The sequence below is a fragment of the Crocodylus porosus genome, unplaced genomic scaffold (genome assembly GCF_001723895.1).
Source record: "Crocodylus porosus isolate Cpor-Errol unplaced genomic scaffold, CroPor_comp1, whole genome shotgun sequence".
Lineage (NCBI taxonomy): Eukaryota > Metazoa > Chordata > Crocodylia > Crocodylidae > Crocodylus > Crocodylus porosus.
This window is the reverse complement of record NW_017728948.1, coordinates 59,705,580-59,720,992: the sequence shown is the minus strand read 5'-3', so window position 1 is coordinate 59,720,992 and position 15,413 is coordinate 59,705,580. Positions and strand designations below refer to the sequence as shown.

At 43.7% G+C, this 15,413-nt stretch overlaps 1 long non-coding RNA gene across 1 annotated transcript; it reads right to left on the bottom strand.

Annotated features, from left to right (window-relative positions):
• Window positions 1-1,720: 1,720 nt before the first annotated feature.
• LOC109321841 lies at window positions 1,721-9,847 on the bottom strand. Its single transcript, XR_002104175.1, has 3 exons — window positions 9,536-9,847; window positions 3,160-3,408; window positions 1,721-1,743 (listed from the first exon to the last, which is right to left on the bottom strand). It is a non-coding gene; the product is annotated as an uncharacterized LOC109321841 (long non-coding RNA).
• Window positions 9,848-15,413: the final 5,566 nt, after the last annotated feature.

The following is a 15,413-nucleotide window of genomic DNA, read 5'->3' as shown; positions in this document are numbered from 1 at the left end:
CAGCCCACTAAACCCCCCATTCCACAAGTCACTCTCAGTGCCAGTTTTATAAGAGTTTACCAATCTTGGGAGTCATGCAAGTAAGTTGGGGTGTGGGGAGGGCCAGGCAGGATGGGAGTAGGTTCACTGAGAGGGGTTGTTTGTCTGAGGGTGGCCCCTGGTCCTGGGGGTGGGGAAGAGAACCCCCATCCTCCCAAGCCCTCCCACAGACCCTGTGGACCCCCTGATCTCACCAAGCCCTCCCTGACACCAGTACCCCCACTGCAGACACTGCCTGCCCTCCCAATCCCCCAATCCTCCTATGAACCCTGGCTACCCCTGTGATCTTCCCATAGTTCACACCTACCCCCTCATAAACCCTTTGGACCTCCCAATTCCCACACTGGAGCTTTCTTGACCACCCCGATCCTTTCAATCTTCCCCCATGCTGATTTACCTTAGATTACGTGGCTATTTTTAACTTAACCTAACCTCCTCCTAACTTCCCTGAATGTCTGCATGCAGTCATCATTTCTCACTTTTAGGCTCCTTTCATCCCTCCTGTTGAGCTACTGCTGGGGAGAGAGGGCACCCCGCAATCAGGGTGCTCACCTGAAGAAAGGAGACCCAGGTGCCAATTCTGCTCCAAAAACTGTTTATTCATTTTGTTCAAGGATTGTTTCATGTAAAATACTTAATCATTTGAACAAGGACTAGAGCCCAGGACTCTCCTCTTCCAAGTTTGCCAATGTTGGGGCATAAATGGGGAACAGAGAGATATGGGGAAGATTGGGGAAAGAAAGCAGAGGCAACAGGGGACAAGCAGGGGAACAGAGAGAGACAGGGAAGACTGGGGAATGAAAGCAGAGGTGACGGGGCACAAACAGGGAACAGAGAGAGACAGGGATTGGGGAGAAGGAAGAAAAAGCAAGACACAAGTGAGAATGGACAGAGAGAGATCGGGGAGGGAATGTAGAGAGAGACGGGGACTGGGGAGAAGGCAGAGGTGGTGGGACACAAGCAGGAAGCCGGCAAGTCAAGGTGGAGGAAGATGGAGGCAGAGATGGAGGACAGAGCTGGGAGACCAAAGACCAGGGTGGAGAGGTCAGCAGAGAGGGAGAGAAGGCCAGAGTCGGGGGAGATAGAGGCGGCAGGGAGGAATGAAGCCCAGAGGGAGGTCAGAAAGATGGGGATTTAGTTGGGAGCCTGTAGCAGGATAGAGACCAACTTGGGGTCAAAAATATCAGTTTTATTAAACAGGCAGTACACTATACAGCTCACAAAGTTATTGGCTCCTACACACCATGGTAGCAGGAGAGAAAAAGGCTTGGTGGAGAGACTGAAGTTAAAGTGTGTAGGGACAGAGTCCAGGTCCTTTGCTGGGGGAAGGAAGGTGGGTGGGCTACTTATCCTGGGCTGTGAGTTGATCCCCGATGGCCATTCGGGGTCTTGTCCATTAAGGTAAGGTGTTGTCCAGAGGGTATCACCTCCGGGTGGATAGGTGGCATAGCACAGTGCTGGTCCAGATAGAGAGGGCATCCCAAGGAGGTCACACTCTACCACCCCTTTTACAGAGGTGGGTTACCTACGTCTCCAATGGGAGGGATATGCCCAGGAAAGGACAGTCCTGCTCAGATGCCTACATGCAGATCCAGGTGTCCTTATTGTCTGGTAGGACAAAATGGTGGGGTTGCTGGTTTCTGTAGGGTCTTTGTCTTTCAAATCCTGGGTTTCTGTTTTGTTCCTGGGTGAGGTCCGTGGTTCCTGGATTAGGCAATGCAAGGCAATGGTCCAGTCATTGAGTTGATCATTCAGTAGAGGCCTGCTACCATTGTACCTCAAGCACCCTAATTCATTCAGGAACCCATTTACATGACACTGGTTAGACATGTGTCACAGTTATAGCATAGGTTGCACCCGGCGAGAGGACACAAGATAGAGACTTGACATTACTTTACAGACATAGGCCTAAATCATATAAATTCAATATAGAACAGTAAAAATCAACACAAACATAATAGAATGCTATTTACAATATCAAAGGGGGCTTGTTACTATAAGGGAGTATAAGAACTTAGCTTAGCTTACCTAGTATTACTTGTAATCACTTATAAGGGATAGAGAGGGCAGAGAGAAAGTCAGAAATGGTTGGGGAAGGGGAGGGAATGTATTTTTAAATAATTAAAACCAAAAAGAAAAACAGGGTTTTGCTACACTATGTTCTGTCATTTCTCCCCATGGCCTAGCCTTTTTTATTTCACTCCTTCCTTCCTACATAATTCTTTCATCCCAGTGAAAATTTCCCAGTATCATTCTACATTTTCCTCTCTCACTTGTCTTGTATTTTCTAACTCACTCCTTCCTCTTTCTTCCTTTACTTCAGCCTTAACAGAAGTAGAGGTACTAGCTGCTTCTTGATTCTCCTTCTTATAGGCTCTACAGAAGATAAGGCACCACCTGAGCAGAACTGAGCGGCCAAAGGGAGCATACAAGGAATGTAAGTCACTTAATTGAAAGCCAACAACAGAAAGGTTTGTTTGCATAAGTATCCTTTCTGTTTAAAGTTATAGTTGATGGTCTGCAGAGCTAATCAAGTGATTTGATTTGACAGACTGATATTTTCTATGCTATGCTTAAAAGTGGGCATGCCTACACATGTGCCCAACTGCACAGTTGTTACTGCGCATCACAGTTTGTGCCTGCTGACACTATGTCGCCATAGCATCTCATGTAGATGTGCCTAGTTTGCAATTCACTGAAAACTGGTAAAAAAAACAATAAAAGTAAAACCAGGGCACCTGCTCCCAAATTCTCTTGCCAGCTTCCTGTAGTCTTAAAAATTCTTTTTTAAACAACAACAAAAATGTAACTTCCCAGTTGCTGATCTATGCAAACAGAAAAAAACAGTTAAAATGAATATTTGCAAAGGTCTGATGCAATGGGATGGCTGCAGGAGTGATGGAATAAGCTGTGATTTTGGTGGGGAGGGATTGTAGGGTATGGAGGAAATCAATGTAACAGTGAAACAATCCCAAACAATCAGTTGATATTTTCTTTACAGTCACAAAGATAGAAGCCTTTTTTACAGTAATGGAGATTAGCCTGTATATTTATATCGCTACTAAATAAGGATTAGGGGTCTTGCATGCAAACTTCAGGAAGATACCCAGTTGGTCTTACCTTCCATTTGTCATCTGGATCCACATAAGCAGTAATTTAATGACATCACAACATCTGCTGAAGTGCCTCTTCCTTTATGTCCAGTCATTAAAACTGAATCTTCCTAAAACATCTCAGCAGCTGAAATATGGAACTCTGTTTTCCAAGGTCAGAAAAGAGGGTGATTCTGCAGACTTTCTCACTTGGCGTTGTTCCCTCTGATGGTCTGTTTTAACTGGAGAGTATCTGGTAAGGTTCTAAGCATTTTGGCTAGGGACAGAAATTACACATAAACTGGTATAAGTGACTGGAAACAGGTTCAAATCTGTAATACAACAGAAGTTCAGTATACATAAACCACTTTCAAAATGGCCATAACCGGTTTAAGATAAACCTGACATAGTCTCAGCCTTAAGGGTGCACACAGAAGCGACAATTTTTGCTCTATCTGGCCACAGAAAGCAATTTATAGCTGTGACCAAACACAAGTGAATAGCTGCAGATAGTTTAAAAAATGGCCAATCAGATGAAAATCTGACCCTCATTGCATGTGGTATCACAGAAAGCCTTTTTTTTTTTTTTTTTGCACCGGTCCTGGAAGCACTGCAATACCAGGTCAATGCATGGAGTGGACGGAGCATACTCCGGTTCCACCAACCAATACCAAAAAGAATTTGCTCAACATGAGCGGAATGCAGGGAGAGGCTGACATTTCAAAATGTTACTATGGGAACCTGGATGTAGGCTTCGAGCCCTCAGCTAGATTCCCCTTCCCTCCCCCCTGGAACCAACAGTGGACTTCTGTTCAGTCTGGGATAACATTGTAACTCAGATCATTTTGCAAAAATAGTTCTGAGTTACAGCTGGGAGCTGCCCTTCTGTCTGTATCCTTTAACTGATTTAGGTTAAATCAGTTTATTGAACTTCTGTCCCAGATCCCCTCCAGATTCAAATTAACTCACTGTCCCTGATCATCCTAGGATGTTTTGCACCTCCTCCACAACTCCCAAACACATACACACTTTGCAGGATGGGCAGGCCATCCTTGACCCAAATTGTCTGCTCCTGCTGAGCAGGGAGGTGTGCTCCAGTGTCTCCCAGCTTCTGGCCTGAGCCACTGCAGGCATGTGGATGCATTTCTGTTCACTTGTTTATTGGTTCATTTTACACAGCTTAGACTAATTTGCAAAGACTGAATTGATTCAGTCTTGGGCTTTTTGACTGTCTGTACTTAGCCTTTGTCAGCAAACCAGGTACATAAGAATATTAAATTGCTGAATAATACCATTGGCTTCAGCACACTTTGAATCACTGAATAAAGATACACACAATTGCTGCTTCTTTATTTTATGTGTGTATAAGTAAACTACTAAGCTGACGACAGTAAAAGTAAACACTTTTTTTCATATGGTGACAAAGCAAAGCAATCATACTACATTCCACTCATTGCAAAGTTATGAGTTTGAATGCCTTCCTGATGGCCTCAAACTGCATATATTCATCAGCATGTCCAAATAGTCATCAACTGTGTAAAATACCTAAGGAAAAGTTGGCTTTATAGGAAAAGTTCTCCTTTTGCCATGGAGTCTTCAGATCTACCCTGAATAATTATTATGGTGAAGAGGCAGTCATTGTATACCAAAATGCAAGGGAGAAAAGTTTTCCCACCCCTCCTGGCATTCTGAATTTTAACAACTGTATTGCTAGTGGTGGCTGTGGACTCTGGAAAACCAACAAAAATGATCCACTGAAAACTATGAGGCCTTGAAGAGACATGCAAGTTGAAGTGCTCCAAATGTCTTCAGAGTACTCCAGAACAAGGATGTGCACATTCACAGCCAAAGTAGTGCTTCATAAATGATCTGCGAAGAGGAACGTTTTTGAAGTAAAGCACCTCATTTTGAAGAATCATCTTAAATATCTGCACTTTCCAACAGTTCTCAAGTATCCCACACTGCTTCACTTACCCCCCCATGACGGGGAACAGTGTGATGGACTGCCAAAGAAAACTCTCCCGTAAATTTCTAGCAACCAGATGCCAGGGCATGCATACCTTCCCAGCCATTTAAAAATGCTGCAGGTGTGGTTGGCACCACACATCTATACAATACTTCAATTGTGATGAATTTAAAGACTCTGGGATTTGGAGTTCTTCAAATGCGTATCTCTGGCCTGATGAGTAACTATTTCCCCCTGAATTATTCCATTAATGAGTAATATCCAGCTGACTCTAAGGCACCATAATCCTTGCCCTGGATTCACACTTGTTTAGAGATTCACAAGATGTGAGGAGGTCTAATGTGTGCACTTCTCTCATTAACTTGCATGCACAGGAAATTCAAGGGAACAAACAGAAGTGAATGCAATCTGAAGTCACCTTGACTCTGTAGACTCCTATCATTTTAGAGGTAATCTGGGACAGGAGGCAGGTTGGAGAGGGAAGAAATCTCAGTAGTGCAACTCCATTGTGAGCCTGAGAGTGAGCCTCTACATCCACCCTTACATGCTAAATTTTATTTGCCTTGGAGGATTAGACACAAACCAAAATAAGGCATATCCTATGTCCCCTCCCCACCACTCCAAAAGGGTATTAGAGAAATTCTGTGATGGGAACATCAGACTTTTAAATCCCTACAATACCCATTCTTCATTGAGATGACTAGCTCCAAGAAGGCAGACAATTAGCTTTTACACTAGGGTAGAGTAAATAATGTTGTAGCCAAATGTGTCGGAACCACAGACACAGGATCATTTCTAATAAAAAAGAAAGAGCTCATTTCATAAGATTGGGATTAAGTCACCATGCTAATAATTTACCTGTAGTTACGCAAACTGGACAGGTCTTTCTTGTAAGTGTACAACTTCACCAGACGCTGTAGAGGTTAAGGTCTTAGTAGGATTAAAGGAGTAGGCATTATAAAAATTCCTAAATGAACAAACAAGCGTAATTCAGGTCATAAGTCAAACTTCAACTGCAGGTCCTAAGTTCGTCAACTCCTAGTGGTAGTCATTATCCATTCTTAATGTTTATTTATTTTAACTATACTTGACTATATTTAAATCACTTCAAACTTGACTGTTGGCATGGGATACGTATATTTGTACATTGCTTTTCTGCAGCCTCCTTGAACTCAAAGATCTCAAATTAAGGTCATGCCAAAATACTTCAGGTGGTTTAAACAGTTATAGTCTAATAAGTCTTTTTTAGAAGTTTATAGCAGTGTTAGCACTCAAAAGGGATTTAATTTTTGTGTCACTTAACGATATCTATCCCATTCCTCACCACTTAAAAATGTAGGAAATTCAGAGCAAAAACATTCATTAACTTCATATTAATGATACAAGGTTATCAATAAAAGCCATAAAACACAGAAGTCAAAATCCCACTAGCAGTATTAATTTAGTTCTGTTGTGTGTTTTTTTTATTCCTCTTTTTCTAATAAACAACAAGATATAAGATTGAGGTTATAAAATTCATCCAAGTCTACGTTTGATCATTAATTTGCAGAGCACACTGAAATCTTAACATGTGACTTCTGGAAATGATCAAGGGGGGAAAGAACACAGAGCAAGGATCCCAGCTTAGAAGAACCTGCTGAGTTCTGCTATAAAATACTAAACATCTTGAACTCCCAGGCAATCAAACCATTCAATTTAGCCATGGTGATTTGGAATAGAATCCAGGTCTTAGGACTCTCTGTTCTGTGTGCTACACTAATGTACAACTACTTTAAAATAAGATAAAATTGGTTTGATAGTTATTCATTGTAATTGTAACCAACACACCAGCAGCTATGTGAAAGTTGGGACAGTGTTACCAGCATAATCACCAGCTTGCAAGGCTAGGCTTGTACTGTGGGCAACTCCCATATTCAATCTAGAGCTTTACTAATTAATTCACATACCTGCACACACCTCAAGATTGGCTGAGGAGATACAGTAGGTCTGTGAGAACATTCATCCTAAGGTTTTTAAATTTTTTTTGGTAAGTATTCCCAAAGAAACCTCTTTCCACAGGACCTGGGTTGAGGGGGAGGGGAGAAGGGCTAATGTATGTTCCAAGGAAAACAATAAACAATCAGTATACTGAACAAGTCTTGGATAGCAGAATATCCACCACTCCTTTTGGCAGGTACTTTCACAGTGCAAGGCTCTGGTCTCAAAACATAGGTAGAGATCTGTGTCTGCCCCATTTCTCTGCAGAATCAAACTTTAGAACACTTTTTCTGATAGTTTCTGTAAATGTTTCTTCTCTTAAATTCATCCCATTAATCTCAGTCATTGACTCATTATGCTAGTCTAACTACTTCCTCTCCCCTCCCCCCCCTTAATATTTGCATTTTCATTCGATTTACAACAAAGGGCATTATTCTGCCCTTCTGTTGTGCTTTTCAGCAATGCATCTCAAATCCTTTAGGAAGGGAATACATTATTACCCCTTTTCACAGATGTGGAAACAGGGGGCAATTGTTTAAGTGACAGAACCAAAGTCACTTGAGGGTGGGGGGACATGATAAGGGTTTGCAACATCCTAAATGGCAAAGAGAAAGTCAATAGGGATTTATTATTTACTGTCTTACACAAGACAAGAACTAGGGGCTACAAAATGGAACTGGTAGGTAGTAAGTTTAAAACTAGAAGGAAGTTTTTTCACACAGTCATTTGAGTGTGGAACTCATTGCCACCAGATGCTGGAATTGCAAAAGGAATTGAACCAATTATTGGAGGAAAAGGGCATCAGGAGCTATTAAGCATAGTATCATAGTACTTAGGGTCAGAAAGGACCTAAACAGATCATCAGGTCCAACCCACTGCCCCGAGCAGAAATTGGTGCTGGGATCATACCACCCCAGCCAAATACCTGTCCAGCCTCCTCTTGAAGACCTCCAAGGTAGGAGAGAGTACCACCTCATTCAGGAGTCCATTCCAGACCCTTGCAGTCCTAACTGTAAAGTAAATGGGAGCAAGGATACCAGCCCCTGAATTACAAGTCCCTAGACCTTACAATTTTTTAATACATTTTGTATTTCAGGTGAAGTCAGCCAAATCAGTTTCAAATCATATTGACTGAGCAGAACTCAGTCCAAAAACCACACTGATTGAGCAGGCAGAACTCAATTGTTCTAAACACCATGTACGGCACTACAACTGGCAAGTATCCTCCATCCTAAACCTCTCACCCTGGGACTTCCGATACTCCCAAATCCATTGACAGGCATCCTACATGCAGGTCCAAGTCTGGAGGTCTTGGGATTCACATGCCCCCAGAAACTACAGGCAAGTATTCTCCATCCCAGACTCTTTAGTCTGGGACTTCAGATACTTTATTAGAAAATGTTAAAGTTTAAGGTTACAAAGTTAAAGTGAAAGGAAATACAAAGGACCCAGAGTGAGGGGTTGCATAAAACAGGATGGGGGTAGGGAAGGAAGGGCAACTAAATTACATATAAAAAGTGCAGTCAACTAACCCAAGGGGCCAGAGAGTGGGGGGAGAGTGATGCTTTTATAGAGTCACGAATATACTGGAGACCAGTGTGGGGCCTGGGGCATATCAGCCTGTGCAGGGCCGGTGGGGGGGAGCATAGGTGATGCTGGGGGACCCCCACCCCAGTCAGCGATTGGCCCCTTGGTTGGTGATTGGCCTCTGGGGGACCCCCATCCCCCCATCAGCAATTGGCTCCTGGTGTCCCCCCAGAGCCAGGATGCACCAGTTGCCCATGGGGGGCGGGGGCGAGTGGTCAGGGCTGGCGGTGCTCGGCAGCGGTAGTAGTGGGGTCTGTATGGCACTGTCTATGGGGCTCCCCAAACCAAGGGGCCTGGGGTAGTCAACCCGATTTGGCCCCTCACAGGAACGGCGCTGCTGGAGATCCTGCACAATGATGCTACATTTGGGTTTGGAGGTGGTTTACAGAGAGTGCACACTCAGTTACAGGTAGTAGGATGTGGGTGCAATTGTGGGAGCTGGGAAGAGCCCAGGGTGGGCAAGGACTTTCTTGCTCTATCTTAGCCAAACGATCCCTGAAAATCCCTAGTTCCCAAACTCTGACAGACGGTACACCACCAATTTAAAACAATACAACCTCCAGTGTCACCAGCAAATTTTTCAGCTCGACCTTGGGTACCACCAACACATTTTCTGCCATATCAAGTCATTATAATAAATCTGCTAATATGTACCCCTGACAGGTTGCATGCTACCACTGGTGGGACTGGTACCACAGATTGGGAGCGGCTGTCCTAGACCTTAAAATAAATGCTGCACGTGAGCGAAACCCAGTGGGGGGGAATAACATCCACTCATACCCAGTCCCCTCTCCCTGTCAGCCACCACCCTGCCCCCGGGTGTCACAAATGATAGGGCAAGATGGACCCGTGTAAAGGAATTTCTTAGGCTGACGCAAGAAGAGCAGCAAAACCGAGCAGGAATCCATAGCCCTCGGCTTTGTTTGCCGCTGGGTTGTGGCCGGCGTCTTCCCTCGTGCGGCTTCTCCTCCTACACGTGGGGCCGCTAGATGCTGCTCCCGCCCGTGGAGGGGCGGAAGGTGTTTCGGCGCGTGACGTCACAGGGCGGCACAGGTGCGGCCGGGCCCGGCGGGGGCGGGAAGGAGTCCCCGGCCGGGCGGGGGAGGGAAGGAGCGCGTAGGCGCTGCTCGTTGCTGCACGGCCGGGGGAGGCCCCGCGCACCGGGACCGGCGCCTCCCGCAGCCCTGGGAGGTGAGTCGGCAGATCCTTGCGTGTCCCACCCCCCAGCGGCGGCGTCTTAACTTCTCTTTGAACTTTGCCCAGATCTGGGGGCTGCGCTGCCCCTCCTTCCCCCCACAGTTGCAAGGTAGCTGATTACAGTGGGTTGCGGGGGGGGGAGCTCAAGCCTGGAGGATGGGGCTCGGGTCGCCTCACTGCCAGGGGGAGCTGGGATTGCGGCGCCGTGCGGGGCCTCCCAGGTGCAGCGCGCTTGCCCCTGCCAGCCCCGGGCTCCTGCTCCGCTCTCGTAGCTGCCGGGAGCCCGGCCCGCCGGCCTTGCGAAACTGGAGTGGGGTACGGACGTCTCCCGCCCGCTGCCTGCGGCTTCTTTTCTTGGCTCCCCCTGGCTGGTGTGGGGCGGGAGCCTCCTGCAGGACGTGGGGGCGCCGGTGGATCCGCTCCCCGCCTCGGGGTGCTCAGCGGGGAAGGGAAGGGAAGGGAAGGCTTCAGCGCAGTCATTGGAAGCGCGTCTCTGATGCCCTTGAGTGAGCGCTCCCGGCCCTTGGCCGCTCTGCCCGGCGGTGCTGCGGCCGGCGAAGCCCTGGCTGGGGTGGTCTAGCTGGGCTGGGCCTGCTTTGAGCAGGATGACCCCCTGAAGTGCTTTCCAGCTCCCCGTTCCCCACAGTAAGGAAGTCACCTGCTTCTGTTTGGTGCCCCCTTATCAACCGCCTCTGCTAGGAGCTTCTCAAAACATGACTAGACTTCACCCTGGGGTCAGAGCTTCTCTCTTAAATGTGGCTTCTTAAAAATGCTGCAGCTGAGTGGTGCTGTTCTCCCAGTCTTCTCCAGGCCACATTGGTCTCTGACTGCAGAACTTCAAGACCCCTCCTCCATCCTTCAAAACACTCTTATTTGAATCAAATTCAGTTGTTTAGACTAAGAGGGTTTGGTTTTTGAGAGGCTGTGAGGACTTGGCATGGTTCTTTGGGAGGTTTGGGGGTTTTGGCTGGCATTTTAGTTTGTATTTGGCTGCCCTTTCTGGGTTTGTGGGTTTTGTTGTGTTTGGGTCTTTTTTGTTTTTTTTTAGGTTGCTTGGTTTTTCTTTTTTATGGCCTACCCCATAACTCCTAAAAGTTGCTAAAGCAAATAGGAAGCGTTTTTGAAGCCAGTAAACTTCACAGAGCAGACATCTCTGCATTTCCCTTGGGTTCATTTCCTCCTTGGATCTGATAGCCAAGTATCAAGTAATCTTTCAAGCATGTACTTGTACATGATGTGCTCTGAACTTCTGTACTGAAAGTATAGTATTAAACATGTTACAATCCTCTTTCCCTGCATTTGCGTGTGTCCAGTACTTACTGCTAGCATGCACCTGGGACCAGTTTGCAGCAATAGGAGCCATTGTGTTCCTGTTATCATCTTTTTTTTTTTTTTTTTAAAGCTATTTTGAATGTTTGCACTTCCATATGTTCTATAAATAGGAATAAAAAGTTGGCAAAGGGAGGAGAGCTCAAGTTTGAAAAGGGCATTCAGCTCAAATGTGATACTGTTGTTTTGAGGCCAAGAAAGGATCAAGGTAAAGTATTTTAGGTTAACAATTAGATCAGAGGATAAGAAATGATCTGGAAATAATCATTAAAGAAATGCAAGTTTTCATTTAAGAAAAGGGCGTGCTAGTCTGTCATTGGTACAAAGATGGTGAAATGTTTTCTTGACTGGCTTTACAGGTCCAGAATGTGAAGTACCCACCTGGGTTAAACATTCACCCAGACAGTTTTTTCAAGATCAGGTTACAGTAGAACAGATGTTTACTGTTCACTGCAGTGGATGTGAAGTAAAAATTGATGGTTTACCTGCCTTAATGAGTAACAGTGGTATCTTTGGCTTCTGTGTTTGTTTTTCTGCTAGTCCGAGACTCGGCTCTGTTTTCAGGATACTAGTGTTACTGAACCATGAAAATATGATTTGACCATTTTGTGCTGTTTTGTTGTGCCATAGATCAGCAAATGAAGATATGTTGGAAGAAAGCTCACCAGTAACTTAAGTAGAACAGTAGCTTCCTTGGGTGAAACCTCTCATGTTCTAAAATAAGTTGTTTGATAAGTGAGTGGTTGGGCTTTGAGATGCCCAGATCTGCTCATAACTAAAAATGGCTACAGCTCATTTGTCTTGGTTAATAAAACTTTACTTTGTTGTAAACTACATTGTTTTAACTGTCCTTCATGTGTACTGTTGTCCAAATAACATCTTATCACTATAGCAAGTTCTTTTGAAATACTGGTCCTTTAAAGAACATGGGTTTTGTTTTATCTTGTAATGCTTTCTAACTTTCACTAAAAAACCCCAAAACTAATGTTATATCTGGCAATTGTCCCAGGGGGATGAACCAAGCCCCAGTGTCACGATGGGTGGGGGTGGCAATTGAACACGAAAACAGGCTGGGTTTTCTGGCGAGGAGAACTGAGGCACAGAAGCGTAGTGGTTTCTTGAACAGGGTGAAATTTATTTAACTTATGCTTAGATGCCTAGGAAATGATGTCTTCAGTTACAGTAACAACAAATATAACAGAGGGGTGTGTTGGCCCATGAGGTTCACAGCGAGCCCTTGCTTTCTACCTGCAAGGGATAGGTGCGGCTGCCCCACTGCTAGTCCCAGGGCTGGTCAACAGCTCATGAATTGGGAAATAAACAAACGAAGCTGTAACACATAGAATGATGTGATGTGACACCAGTCTCAGATGATGGACAATCAGGTAGTCAGAGAATAATGCCAAGGTCAGGATGCTGAGATGACGAGGTGAGGTCGGAGTGGGATGGTCCAAATCGTAGTTGGTAATTGGTGAAAATCAGTTGGAGACCAGGAAACCAAAACCGTAATGAAATCTAGTAGCACAAAGTGCCAATTGGGGGAGGAGATCAATAGGTCCTAAAGCCTGACTGAGAGACAGTCCCTGAAACACCAGCCTCTGCCTCCAGCTAGCGGGATCTCCCCCCCCCCCAAAGGAGGGGCTCATTAGCCTTAAATATGAATTTATTAGCCAATCAAATCATTCTTCAAACAGAAAGTTCTAGCCAGATTACCTCGTGCTACAGAAAGACTGAGCATGCATCAGATCAGGGCTTGGTTATTACTGCACATGAGCAACACAGAAAACTGGGTCACGGTTAATTGACAAGCCCAAAGATCATAGAAAGGGCAGTTCTGATCCTGTATGGAGTTTTCCACTCTTAGTCAAACTGAGTTCAGGCATTGGCAGCACCCATATTCAAAATTTTGCTTCAACAGCAATAATATGAGCTTGTTGATGGTTAAAATGTATAAACAAGTTGGATTAGGCTTTGTTTTAAACTACAAATAAATACTACATTTTTTCAGCAAGTTTATCCACTTCATTTTATTTACCGTCCTACTTGATGAATGAAGACTCCGTAATTAACACATTCTTTGAATAAATATTGACCCCATATTATAAATAGCTTCTGGATATCTTATTAAATAAGAGCTTTACTCCTAATTCTTAGAGACACCATTTTAATACAAATAATATGTTTAAACATAATGTGAGGTATTTCTTATTTTCTGCATCTTTAAGCACTTGAGGCATTGATTTCATCCATAAGAGTACCATTAATATGAATCCAGGACACTGAAAAATGAGATTTAAATATCTACATTTTAGATTCTAATGGTTTTCTTGTTCTTTAGCGTTAGGGCTTTCTGTGGTTTCAGTTTCTAACATTGAAAGCCTGAGCCTTATTTTTTAAATGTAAACAAATTATTTGTAGTGCCATGACTCCAGGAGCTGGGCCTTTAAAGAAGTAAGTGGGAATGGAGACCACAAAGCACTCTGAGACTTGTCATTAAAATTGCAAGAGCTGGCAGACTACATAAAGGCCCAGTAGTTGCTTGACCAAGGCATTACAGAAATACTTGGTTGTAACTGAAAGCATTGGAATATAACATAATAACTTTAGTAGGAAGTAATACATTTGATAAAGTATCAAATGATCATGTAGCATTACTTTCCTACAAATAAAACTTTTTTTCTGGTGGGGATACAGGATTTTGTAGATTAAGCAGAGATGCTAAATGCTGTATAACTGGACAAAGATGTCTAAAACAATGACATGGAGGTGAGCAGAAGTAGGGACTTCCCACATCTACTAAATCATCTGGCCTGCTGTGGCAACCAGAATGGCAAAAACTCAACTTAACCTTTTAAAGCTTAGGATGGTCCTTTGACTAGTCTCTGGAATTGTGCCAGGCTTAATTTAAGAAGTTCAGTTAACATTGAACAAATTAAGTTGTTTTCTTAAAATGAATAAAATACCCTAGGCTTGCATAAAACCTGTCTCCAGTTGTTAAAAGTTGGTTTGAACCCTGATTTGGGGTTCAAATTACACTTTGACTCTGGGAAGGAGGGGGAAACTGCAAAAAATAAACAAACCAGTTTATTGATTTAACAAGTTCACTTAAGTGAAGGAGCAATCCAATCAGAGACCCCACCCCCACAGGGTTATGATTTTCAAATCTTACAGGGGGACTCGCATCTCTTATGGAGGGGTTTGGCCCCACCAACCCACCCTTAACTTGCACCTTCCCCTTATTGTAATACAGTACAGTTGAGCTGCTACAGTAGCATTTGTTTTCAAAAAATATCTTGATTCCCCCAAAGTGCAAGTGATTTTAAGATTTGGTCTCTTTAGAAGAGTCTTCACTTACTTGAGTTTCTGAAATAAGGATAAATGCATTTGGGAAGACTGAGGGAATTTAACATGTTTGTTAATTTAGTTGCAAATACTTCATTGTGTGTGTTTCCAATTACTTCTTTCCACTTGCTTTCTTTAGTAGTGAAGTCACCTGGAGTCCAAAAAACAAACCAACTTGTAATTGGTGCATTCTCTACTGCTGGAAAACTCTTCTTAATTCTGTTCATCCCAGAGGGAAATAAATGAACTAGTTAACTATAGAACTCCTGCCTAACTTCATCCTACTGGGAAGGAGATGTGCTATAGAGTTTCTTTCTCATAGTTTGCCTGTTCTAATCCTTTCTAGCTAGATGAAGTAATTGCTGTTGAGTGTGGGTCTTAATTACAGTAATTAATTATAGCTGTTATTCCTGTTTAGCCAATGCTCCTGTTAGAGTAGTATTAATTGCTATCCTAATATCATTTGTCTTATGTATACTAACACTTTAATATCTCTGTCCTGTCTAATTTGGTTCCTCTTGTTATGTGTTGAATCAACTGACTTGTTAACACTTATTTTAGCTCACTTCAGGTTGGTGTAATCTTGGCACTACAGTGCCAACTTCTTATCAACAAATTTGATGTTTGCAAATGTCAGTGGCTTTTATTTTTCTTTCTTGCTTTATACAGACTGCTGATCACTTAGAATAAAGTTTTAATAAATGTGAGAGAAATTAAGCAACACTTATAAGCTTGGGTAATAATATCATCTGAATGTGTGAGCCCACTGAAGAATTTCACTAGTCAGGAGGCCTGCCACACATTTCACATGATCTTACCTGGTTTTCTTGTTGTTATTAGTGACATTGGATACAGTCCTTAGCACCTAAATGTTAATTGGGAAT